General features: G+C 42.3%; 1 long non-coding RNA gene across 1 annotated transcript; it reads left to right on the top strand.

The window, feature by feature from the left end:
- Window positions 1-3596: 3596 nt before the first annotated feature.
- LOC130580637 (uncharacterized) lies at window positions 3597-11011 on the top strand. Its single transcript, XR_008966138.1, has 3 exons — window positions 3597-3646; window positions 8448-8604; window positions 10951-11011. It is a non-coding gene; the product is annotated as an uncharacterized LOC130580637 (long non-coding RNA).
- The last annotated feature ends 895 nt before the right edge of the window (window positions 11012-11906 follow it).

Raw genomic sequence — 11906 nt, 5'->3', positions numbered from 1 at the left:
TCCAGTCCTCTGGACAAGTACAGCACAGAATTTCAGAAAATGAGTCTTTAATAGCCTGTTTGTCTCTCACATACAGTGCTCTCTTGCCAGTCAGAGATCATCTCTTCTGTTTTTATAGACATCTGGAAAGCTGGGGGCTTTGAAAGGTTTAACTTCCAGAGCTGCTCCTCTAAAAAATAATTTAATGCTTTTTCTGGGGTGAAAGTGTCTCACTTTCACTTTCCCACATCTGGCAGATTGTCATTATCTACTGTTTTATAATTATTCAGCACAACCATTGGTATTGTGTTTGTACCCCMAAAAAATAGCAGTTGGGGAGGAAAGCAAACTTCTCCAGTAGGTCTTGGACTGGATGGCTATGGGGTGGGTCCAGAGGGTTTGGGGAAACCCCAAATTTCACACAGACAYCTCCCCCACCCCTCTGCCTGCACGGGACTGCTGGACAGGGGGTTGGCCCTCTCCTCTCTCTGCTGCAGTGTCACCTCTGTCACCYCCATGGAGGGACTTACACCCACCGCAGTGGAAAAGGGGCAGGGCTGTCCCCGGAGGGTAGGGTTCCTACTGTCCCTGAGCAGGGAACACTGGTGTCCCAGCAGAGTTCCAATCCTCCTGCTCGCCAGCGAGACAGAGTGCCCTGTGTCCATGAGCCCAGCCCTGCCTCCTTCCCAAGCCCAGGTGCACCTGAAGCCACCTGAAGGCAGCACAGAGGGATGGGAAGGGCAGCCGAGGACAAGGCTRCTCTCCAGGGACAGCACCACCCTCACCTGTGGCCCCTCCAGATTCCATAAATTGTGAACTGCAGCCWAGAAATCTTGGAGCACACCAACACAGCGTCAGCAGTGGAGAGCCTGGTTGCCCTGCCTGTTAYACTGGCTCTCGAGTGCCCCTGGAAACTCGTCCACAGCGTGCTGATCTTTGTGGAACCACATAAAAGGTGGCCCTAACAGCCCCGAGGGCTTCTTCCCCACAGGCAGAGGAATCCTGAGACTCTCTGGACGCTAGATCCGAGGAATGCTGCAGGACATGCCCTTGTCAGGGACACCCTCAGTGTGTGGGAGAAGCAGTCCCAGACTCTGGAGAAGGATCCCTCTCGGGCAGCCCGGCTCCCGTCCCTCCCGAGCCCAGGGGGTCGCCCCGGGCAGGGCCTCAGCCTCCTCCTGCTGCTTCTGCCCTCAGAGCCGGGCTCRGCGGCCACCTCGCCCACTGTCACCCCCGGGGACAGCCCGTGTTCGCTGGGCTGGAAGCCGGGACGAGGGCAGGGCGTGGGAGCCGCCGGGAGCGCGCTTGGAGCGGGGAATCACGGAGCGCTGTGCCCAGGGCTGCCCTGGGGCACCTGAGGCACCGGCTGAGGAGAAGCTGACTCCCATCTCCACGGGTGAGTGCGGAGCGAGGCCTGAGGACAGCCAGGAGGGGCTCTGCAGATGCAGGGATTGATCTCGGCTCTGTTTCTTTGGGCCCTGAAGGTGGAYGTCGATGGCACCGTGTCTATCTTGGCAGCTCAGATGCCGTGATCCTGCGGAGCCTGAGGAAGCAGTGGAGGAAAGGATGCTCCCTGCAAGGGCTGTTCTGCCACTGAGCAAGGGGCTGGTAGGGTGTGAGCTTCAGACAAGGTTTCACAGACCCACAGAATGCTCCGATTTGGAAGGGACCTGGAAGGATCATMCGAGTCCAGGCRATGGSRCATACAGGATTCAAGCCACARCCTTGGCATTATAAGCACCAGGAGACCCTCCTGCTGTACCACGAGTGGCAGAAAGGATCCCCAGGCTTTCTGAAGTCCTTCTCAGACAGGAGATTCCCACCCCAGCCTCAGGGCTGGTCAGCAGTTCTTGTCTAAGGGATCACGCAGGTTTCATTGAGTTAATCACAGGATTAAGGCTGGCAAACTAACTCTGTTTACAGAAATAAAGCAAATTATTTATTTTACAGCCCAAAAAGCCAAATGTGTCCTGGGCTGAGCTCCACATGGGCAGCAGGGAAGGGGGGATTCTGCCCCTCTGYCCCACTCAGGTGAGACCCCACCTGCAGAACTCCCCCAGCCCTGGGGCCAGCGCAGGAGGGACCTGGAGCTGCTGGAATTAGGATGGGGTAGGGTGGTTTCTCAGACCTTCAGTGGAAGCACTCAAACCTGAGAGTATGGACAGTCTGTCTGCTCCTGCAGGAGTTGCTGTGGGTGACGGTGCAAATATAAACACCCAGCAGATTTCAGGTGCAGACCTGCCCTTATATTTAGTTTTATACCAATAGCGTCTTTTATGTGGCTGGAAAGATAAGGAGTGTTAGAGTTTGTTCTAAGGGTGTTGCAGGCATTGGAAACACCAGTTTTAATACTTTGAGGACACAGAGGTGTATAAAGGCCTTATTACTACCTTGTCAGCAAGGTAGTRATTATGATTTAAAAGTTTGGCATCTTGGTTGTAGAATTATTCTTTAAAAATCAYATTCATGAAAAAGCCTTGTGCAAATTGTGCTGTTTCAGAGTTAGGAAATGATGTCAAGGGATTTCTCTAGAACACTGAGATAAGGAAAATATGATATATAAAAGATAAGCCACAAAACAATTTCAGTGCAATAAAGGCTAGTCTTCCTCCTAAGCGCAGAAGAAAACTTGATTTCTTAGCTRTGTAATACTATCTTACAGTATCCCTCTGGTGGAAATTCAGTGTTTTTAATGACTTTTCTGAAGATTCAGAATAAGGGAGACTTGCTCAGACTCCTCAAGCTGTTAGCTGAAACCTCTTCCATTTTTAAGTGTTGCTTTAGCTGTATCTGTCAAACTGTCCTCGATCTTGCTTGGCAGAGGAAAAAACCAACGATTTCAAAACTGTTATAGCAGTGTCTTTTCATAGCCCACCTATTTGTGGTCCTAAGTCAAAAGGGGTTATGGGTCCCCAGAAAACCGTACAAGAACTCAAGTAGTCTTTTTAGGAAAAAAAAAAAAAAATCTTTGAGAACAAATACAAGGATTCGCCAAAACTGGAGAAGGAAGTTTCAACATGTATTTCATTATAAGGTTCTAGCTCTGGGAATTATTTCTTGTAACTACAAGTATAGGAGAATTTCAGTTCTGCAAGTTTAAGAAGGTTTACAATTTTTTTGAAAAATTATTTTTAGTTTTATTTTTTTTTCCTGAAATTAACTGTTTTTTAACTGTGGCTCTATTTTATTTTGACATTTTTTTTCCTGAAATTAACTGTTTTTTAACTGTGGCTCTATTTTATTTTGACATGCTGCTTCTTACTTCTTGAGGAAAATGCACCTTATGGCAGGTTCTTACCTTTTAAATTACCAGTAACAACATTATAACATCTTTGCACAGATATTGTGTGACAAAYTTATACCAGGGTGTGGAGTTTTATTGTACAGATCCTGAGTACTCCAGCAAGACTGATCTCACCTTATAATTTTTATTAATAACTGCCTTTAACAGAATAGTTTTGCTCATGGTATAACACTTCTTGAAGTTTCTCTACATCCGTTATAAATGGTGCAAGAACATCCTAAAGTTAACTACAAGAAATAAAAAGTTGCTTCTTTCTGCTTGGCTTTAGTGACTAAAGGGAGGTTGTGTGTTTGCCTCTAGTGTCCTTCAAGAAAATTCCCTGAGAAATGAGCTTACTGCCCCACCATGAAATAAGGAATTAAGGTGAGATAAACSAAGGTCCAGCTATATAAAATCTGATCTTTCAGCTTGGGGATCTCTCCTGCGGTGGAGATGGGAGGGTAAAACTTTACCAGTCCCCTCAGTGCTAAATTAACAAAGCACTGACTAAAGATAGGATTATTTGTTCTGTAATGAGAATCCTTTTGTTTATGGAGGTTTTGAGGTTTGTTTTTTTTTAATCTGCAACTGTTTTCAATGAGCCTTATAAGTATACTTGTAGATTCATGCTCCTGTATTTTTTTTTTTCCCTGTCAGATAAGGGTCCAAATAGAAGTCTTTCAGGGTCTGTGAGTGTTTTGTGGGGAATTCGGACTTTAGCTGTCACCAAAGTGACACTGTTTGCATTAATTTCCCCAAATCAGCTTCATGTTTGCACTGTGTATACTGAGTGCACGTGGTCATTACAGTGCTCCTTTCTTTAACTACTACAAACTACATTTAAAATCATGTTACCTTTAGAAATTTCCCTAAGCAGGATGAGCAGAGAATTAGTATTGTAAAGTCACACCTCCAGAAGTATCAGGTCTTCTGCTCATTTTCTMCAGGGTCATATTTCTACTTGCATCATGATAAAACTATTTTACAATAATAAATGAAATAATTTTACAGTGATCATTGGCTGCCTTGCAAACGAAGAATTTTTGGAATCCTAAAGCTTAGTTCCTCATGGTTTAAGAGATTTAGGTATTAATTCCAAATGGCATCTCACAAAGGGCCAAATTCCATCCAGGGATAAATGACTGCTCATCCATGCCAACTTTAATGTGATCTGCTCTGCTCAGCAGAGGACAGAATTTCACAGAAGCCTTTTACTTCATTCTGTGCCCATTTGCAAAAATGAATACTTTGTGCTTCTCTTGAGCATTGTTGAAATGGCAAACAATGTTAAATGCTTCTAAGGGTATGGGAAAAGAACTTGAACTAATATTCTTACTGATAAAAAAACATTTTGGAATTAGCAGACAGAAATCTTATCTCATGAATGAAAGGTGCTCTGCCTTGTAGCCTAYGAGTGGGAAAAACAACTTTGATAGCAAAGCTTTTTAAAGGATAAAACACTTCCTTGTAGGTTCTTATAAGGARAGTAGTGTAATGCAAATAAGGTAATAGCTAAGATATTGATGTGCTGTCKACAAAAGAAAACTCCTATTCTTTCTTGAACTCTAAGCATCTGCTTATCATCTTCCAGACTTCTCRAAGGCTCAAATAGTAGTCTGCTGGTTCCAAAAGTTTAAAGGCATTGAATGAATGATTATTTCAGGCYTTATGCCAAAAATTGCTTGAACATCTTGCAGAGATGACTTAGTTCTGAAAATATGCATGCACATAGGCAATAGTGGACCTGCAAGATATCCTCTCCAGAGTTCTGGGCTAGAGACCTAAAGCAACAAAACCTGTTTCTTCCTCCCCTGCCTTTCCTTTCAGGGTGTAGCTAATTTTTCTTGCCTGTGATTTCCCCTAAATATGCCCTGGCAAAATGCCACTTCCTCTTGTGTGTACCAATATGAAAAAATATTATGCTGGAGAAATACGATGTACAGAAACAACTAAGAAAGAATAAGGAAGTAATTTATTTTTTATTCATGCTTCACTTTGAATATGATAAAATTCATGCTTCACTTTGAATCAACTGCCAAGTCCAAGTAGAAAAGGACTATACTACCCAAAGATACCTGAAAAGTCTAATTCATACTTACCTTCATTGATCAATTGATTTATTTACTGTAAGTCTTTGAACTTGAAAGCWGCATTTGCATTGTTTAGGACATAAAAGTCATTATTCCTTCCTCCTTCCCTGGTAATTTTTACAAAATTACCTGACTGAGTTTTAAAGGTGAAAATTACAGTTTTACAAACATCATAAAGCTGCCTTCAAAGGAGTGGCTCAGAAACACAAAGCAATGCTAGCGTGTTATCTTTGATATTATCATTATTCTTAAAAGTAAATACTGTTGGTGCCAGATAAGCACATTCAACCTGCACAAATAACCCCACAGCCAGCTCCTGAGAAGAAGCTATTTTCATGCCTGTCCTTCTCTTGGAAATGCTTGGGGCAGGAGCGACACTTAGAGGAGGGGAGAGATGACACACTTTGCCAGCATTTCTTAAAATTAGTCTTGGATATAAATATATATATGTATAATTTTCCTGCCCATGCTGAGGCAAGGATATGGTCGGTGCTTCTATCTGGATTTCAGTGAGCCCCCAGGATCACTTTGGATGAGGGGCTTGCTGAGTTTGGCTCCAGGTCCTGCTGATAACACCTCCCTAACTTCTCAGACRTCAGACTGCTATTTCCTCTATTTACTCCTCCTCTGGGGAAGCTTGTCCRCGCAGTGCACACCAGATCCAGGTTTCCTTCTGGCTGCCTCACATTCCTGATTCACAGACATTATCCAGCACCTGCAGAKGATTTCCTTCATGGATGCAACTGCTCAATTTGGTCCCATTCCGACATCTTTGAAGCACCAGTCACTGAACCCAATTCTTTCCTATGTATCTTTCAGTTTAACAAAACCCAGCCGCTTTCTCTCAGGTCTCCTGAATGACCTCTGAAAATTTCCAAATACTCTTAGCTCAGAGACTTATAATGTTTCACCTTTTTTCCCAGCAATGGAGAGTAAACTCACTCCTAGGTGAGGCTGAACTCCACCTCCTGCAAGGTCTAACTCTCCAAAAATACTGTAYAATAAACAGGGTAGAAACCATTGCTCTGATAGTTTTGAAACATTTGGGATATCCTAGCTATCTGCATTCTGCTGGTGAAGTCTGATCATGCTTAGTKACAACTGAGGCAAACGCTTTGCTGTTCTTGTGTGGGGAAGAGAAATTAGGGACAATCACAGTGCTAAATAGCAATATTTTGGAAGGAGTTGTGGYCATGCAGAAATAGCCATGCAAGGAGTAGGTAAATTACAGGTGACGTTTTGTCACCTGTTGCTCTTAAAGCCCTCTTCCCCTCCCCTGAGTAGTGGGGAAATACTTCAAGTAGAATTAATTACTCCTGCCATCAAGAATCAATCACTGGGTTACATTACAATGGAAATGTTTTTTTTTTTTTTTTTTTTTTTTCTACCCAGTGCAAATCAAAGACATTTTAATAAAGGAAAGCTGCGGCACAGCCTTGTTTCCTCCAGTAAAACCAGCTCTGGCCTGCAGTYTATAGATAATTTTAGGCTTTTGAAAGAGGCTCATTAAATCCTACTTGTGTGGTGGTCTCAATTTAGAGGCTAAAAGCTCAATAACATATTGAGCCGTTAACATCTACCTACTTCACCTGTAACTATCAAGGCACAGGACTCTATTTTCAGTCATTTTTAGGAATTTCTGAAACACACTGAAAGTCTGCCTGTTTGAAAATTGCCTGTAATTACATCTTCAGAGAAGCAAATTCTGCTTTAMCCACTTAAACTAATTCCCTAATAAAGTAATTATTTTATTACTTTATTACTTATATCAAGGAATTTCACAGAGGCAGTTTAGCAGCATTATCAGTTCCTGTTCACTGCTGGAAGACTTAAGTTTCCCTGCRTAAAACTGGCAGCTCTTAAAAGCTCCAGAGAGGCCAAAGGAGCATTGTGGAGATTTCTTAGCGCAGTTCTGGGCACAATTTAAGGAGCATACGAACGTGCTTGAATGCATCCAGAGACAGGCAGCTGAGCTGATGAAAGGGGTGGCAGGAATGTYCTACAAGGAGTAGCTGAGGACTTTGGGTTTGTCCTGTTTGGAGGGACAACCTTGTGGCTCTCTGCAGCTTCCTGAGGAGGGGATGTGGAGAGGGAGCTGCAGATCTTGGGATTCAGCTGCAGGATGGGTGGGAATGGTTCCAAGCTGCTTCGGAGGAGGGTTCCTACAGAGATGATGGATACCTCATGCCTGACTGTGCCTTAAAAAGAAGTATTTGGGCAATGAGCTTAATAAAAGGTTTTAACTTTTGTTCCATTCTGGAGTGCTTAGGCAGTTGAACTAGATGATTTTAATTTCCCTTCTACCAGAAACTATTCTATTCTATTCTATTCTATTCTATTCTATTCTATTCTATTCTATTCTATTCTATTCTATTCTATTCTATTCTATTCTATTCTATTCTATTNTATTCTATTCTATTCTATTCTATTCTATTCTATTCTATTCTATTCTATTCTATTCTATTCTATTCTATTCTATTCTATTCTATTCTATTCTATTCCCCACTTTTTTAAGGGCTTGCTGGAGGAACCTGTTGATTTCGCTCTTAGTTATCTCTAGCGCAGGGACTATGGTTTTGTAGATACCATCAGAGTGATATATTACTTACATGAACAGCCTCTTTCATGCCTGCTTTAATCTCATTTGTTTAACTCCCCATGTAACTGCTGAGATGACTCTTAGAATTACTTTATGGCTTGTCTCACATGCACACAGTCCTCCATTCTCTGCAGGGCTGCTGTACAGAGAAAGTTGCAGCAGGTCTACATCTCACTCCCTCTTTTCATTTGTGAAGAGAATAAACAAACCTGCAGCAGAGAGGACGGAAGGGAAAGAGGAAGTAGTGTCCCGAGGGGCCTGGGCCCTTGGCAAATACCTTATCCCATAAATGCTTTCAGACCTATCTACAGGAAACTCCTGGAGGGAGTCACTGCCAGAGCTGGCTGCTGAGCAGTGTTCCTCAGAGCCAAGGCAGGCAGTCAGGGCAGACAGAACCCAGGAAAATATATCTTCAGTTAAGGGAATCCTAAAACCCCTTTTTTTATCTGCTTGCTTGGCATGCTGATCTTTTCATCCACCATTCTTAAAATTGTAGATTATTGCACTTTACAGCTGTGATGCTTGGATGTTCATCTACTCTTCTGGCTAAACTGGGGCATCCAAGCTTGCAAAAGYCTTCTTTCAAGAGGTACTGAGGATCTTCTGGCACAGAAACTCAATGTGAATGCCTCATTGGGGAACATCAGTATAAGGTAAGAAATTAAGCATTTTCCAGAAAACAGTTCAGAGGAACAGCATTAAAAAAAAAACAAAAAAACCAACAAATAAAAGCTGAGAGGAAAAGGTGTTATATTTTCTCAAAGCATGGAAATATTGCATCAGTATTAGTAGCATCTAATGTAAAAAAGGTTTTATCAATCATAGATCTTCATCCACCATGACAAAAATACTTCAGGGAGCAACAACAAGGGTGCAAGATGTATTTTATGTATTTTCCTAAGTAAACATAAATGGATTTTTTTTTAGATTTGAGACTGTTTAGGGRAAAGCAGGAAGATTGGGCTGCTGCGTAGCTCCTGTACATCAACACAGACATTCTGGTTTTCCACCAAAACCTTCAATCTTAAATATTTTAGGTTGTCATATGCTTTACTAAGGAGAGCATGTCAATATTAAGGTGAGTTGGTGGGGTTTTTAAAAATTACTTTTCTTTATAAAGAAAATAGTCCACAAAACAGTGTGGTGCAATTTTGTATTCCATTTAAACATTACAAACTATTCTGTTCCAGAAGAAAAAGCAGCTCATGAATTTTCCACATGGAAAAGCAATCACAGCTGCCCAGCATCTGGAAACAGGGGAATGTGTGAGGAGATCAGCAACCAAAATTTCCCAGGGCGTTTATATTTTTATTTTAGCTCCATGCACAGTCTCTCCTGGTGCTCTAAGAGAATGATATTCCAGAATCTATTTCAGCCAGTTCTGMATGCCTAATAAAGGCATTCCTGTGGCTGAAAATGTTCAATACAAAACTCATCAGTAGTAACTAAACAGCAAATGTAAAATAATTATTGTAAATATCTGTACTGTAAATTGGGGGACAAAAGGAACAGCTGAACACCAATAACCACATGACAGAACAAATGAAAAATTCAGACGACAAACTAAGCAAGTGCAACCTCTGCAGGAAAATGAGAATACCTTKCAAAGGATTATGTTGTAAACAAGAATGCTGATATTCTGAATTACTGATATGTTTTCAGTTAAAACTTCCTTTCTGGGGAAGTTTTCAACATAATAAGCTTTTTAATTTTTTTTTCTGTATGTATTTTTTTAGATACAAAACTGTGGTTTTGCGCTTTTTTTTTTTTTTTTACATAACTGAAAAACAATCTCTCTGCTCAAGCAAAAAAAAAGAAACGAGAACCCTAACAACCTGGAAAGTATCTAGAACAGCTAACTTGTGTGGAGAGTTGTAACTTCAGGTACACATTCCTGATTTTTGCCAGTATTCAGGTMCAGATGTTCATGATCCTGGAAATGTATGAGTAGGCAATATTAAATGTACCACAGTTAAGTGCTCCTCCCACACCTCTGACAAAGTGGCATCTATCAGTATTGYAGATGGAGGGATGAGAAACCTTCAGTTATGTAATTTGTAAATAAAGCTTTGTCTTGCAAGAACTTCCTAGGTCTTAGATAAGATGGGATGCATTAGGTCCCAAATCACCCAGAGGCTGCAGCTGCTGCAAAGGTGGTCGCATGTTTTCCAGCTGCCTGCTGAACCCAAGGTGGCCCAGAAAGATGCAGTCTTTGTCTCTGCCCCATTCCCAAATCCCTTAACTGTGATGCTAAAGCTCTAAGACTGGATATTCCCAGATCCATCGAAGCCCTACAGTGGTTCCGAAAAAGGCTTGGATCTCTGAGRTGCTGCTGATCAGTAAGAATTAGGAGCAGGAGTGGGGCATCAAGTAAGCATGTATTCASTGGAGCCATGAATTCTCCTCTGTACACTGAAATAAACTTTTTCTTTTTTTTAATATCGGCTCTGACAAACCCTTCTGAGTCATAGGATTGCCTAAGTTAAGGGGAAAAATATTGAAGGTTGTCATACTGAAGATTTATGACTGATAAAACCTCAGAATTTTACAACAAACTCAAGAATTGTCTTTATTACTCAGTCTACACCACCTTTACTCTGAGAAAAACAAGGAATTCATCTTCTCTATATCAGGAAATATCATAATTAATAAAATCTCCTTTTCTGATCACCTTTTATACCTTGAGCTGCGTCATTTCCACACTTGCTTGGGAATTTTGGGAAACAGCAGTTAATAAGCCAAAAGGGCCTAAGAACATCTTAATGAGATCATCTTCTTGGAAAGGGAAGGATAATCTGTAAAATTGCAATTGTACTTCAAATGATGCTTTCAAGATCCACTGTAAAACTGAACCAATAATGATTTTTTTCCAGTGGTACCAAGAATCATTTTCTAATTTGAATTCTGGATGTATGGTAGCAAAAGGTCTTTGGTTGTAAACAGGCTTTGTGTTTTTAGACCAAAGCACATTTCCCTCATTTTTTAACCATCTGCTTCAGGCACAGCAGAAGTGGCACATTATGCTGCTACAGTTCATGGGACGGAGGATGATGTTTGTACCAGCAGCCAAGATTCTTTATTTACAGCAAAGATAACGCCTYGAACACACCTGCTCACCAGAGAAACCCAAGAGCACAAACCCCAACCCTTGTGCTTGCATTTTTGTCTGCAGAACATCAGCTACCAAAATTAACCAGACAGMTCTGTTCCCAGACAAAACCCAGCTYACAGTCAACCACAGGGCTGCTCTCTCTGCAAAGGTCAGCCCAGGACAGACTGGAATTCATTAAGTGGGAGCTGAGACAGAAAAACTGTCTCAACTGGCACAAAAACTGACACTGCTAAATACAACCTGTTTGATTTGAGGGAAATTGCTGGTGGAACAGGAGTGATTTGGSTACTCATCATTTTGACCTGGCTTGCTTTTGGACGGACTCTGTTGAAAGCCAGGGAAAATAAAAAAAACACAAGGTAAGTAAAGGATGACCAATTGAGACACTGTGAGGTACCTGAACCACAGAATCTGCTGAGTTGGAAGGGATCATCCAGTCCAGCTCCTGGCCCTGCACAGGCACCCCAAACAATTCCACTCAGTGCAYCCCTGAGAACATTGTCCAAACACTCCCTGAACTCTGTCAGGATTACTGTCATCACCACTTCCCCGGGGAGCCCATCCCAGAACCCAGCCACCCTCTGGGGGAAGAACCTTTCCTGAATCCAACTTCAACCTGAAAACCCTGAATCAGCCTTCAGGCCATTCCCKGGAGCCCTGTCACTGGTCAGAAGATCTCTACCTGCCCCTCCTCTTGCCCTTGTGAGGGTGCTGAAGACTCCACTGAGGTCTCCCCTCAGTTTTCTATTCCCCAGCTGAACAGTCTCCCTCTCCAGACCCCTCCCCATCCCCACTGCCCTCTCCAGCAGCTTCATGTATCACCCTTTTGTTAAAGACAACACT

The sequence above is a fragment of the Malurus melanocephalus genome, unplaced genomic scaffold (assembly GCF_030028575.1).
Source record: "Malurus melanocephalus ecotype Western Australia unplaced genomic scaffold, MMel_1.1 scaffold_350, whole genome shotgun sequence".
NCBI lineage: Eukaryota > Metazoa > Chordata > Aves > Passeriformes > Maluridae > Malurus > Malurus melanocephalus.
This window is presented reverse-complemented; position numbering and strand designations above follow the sequence as displayed.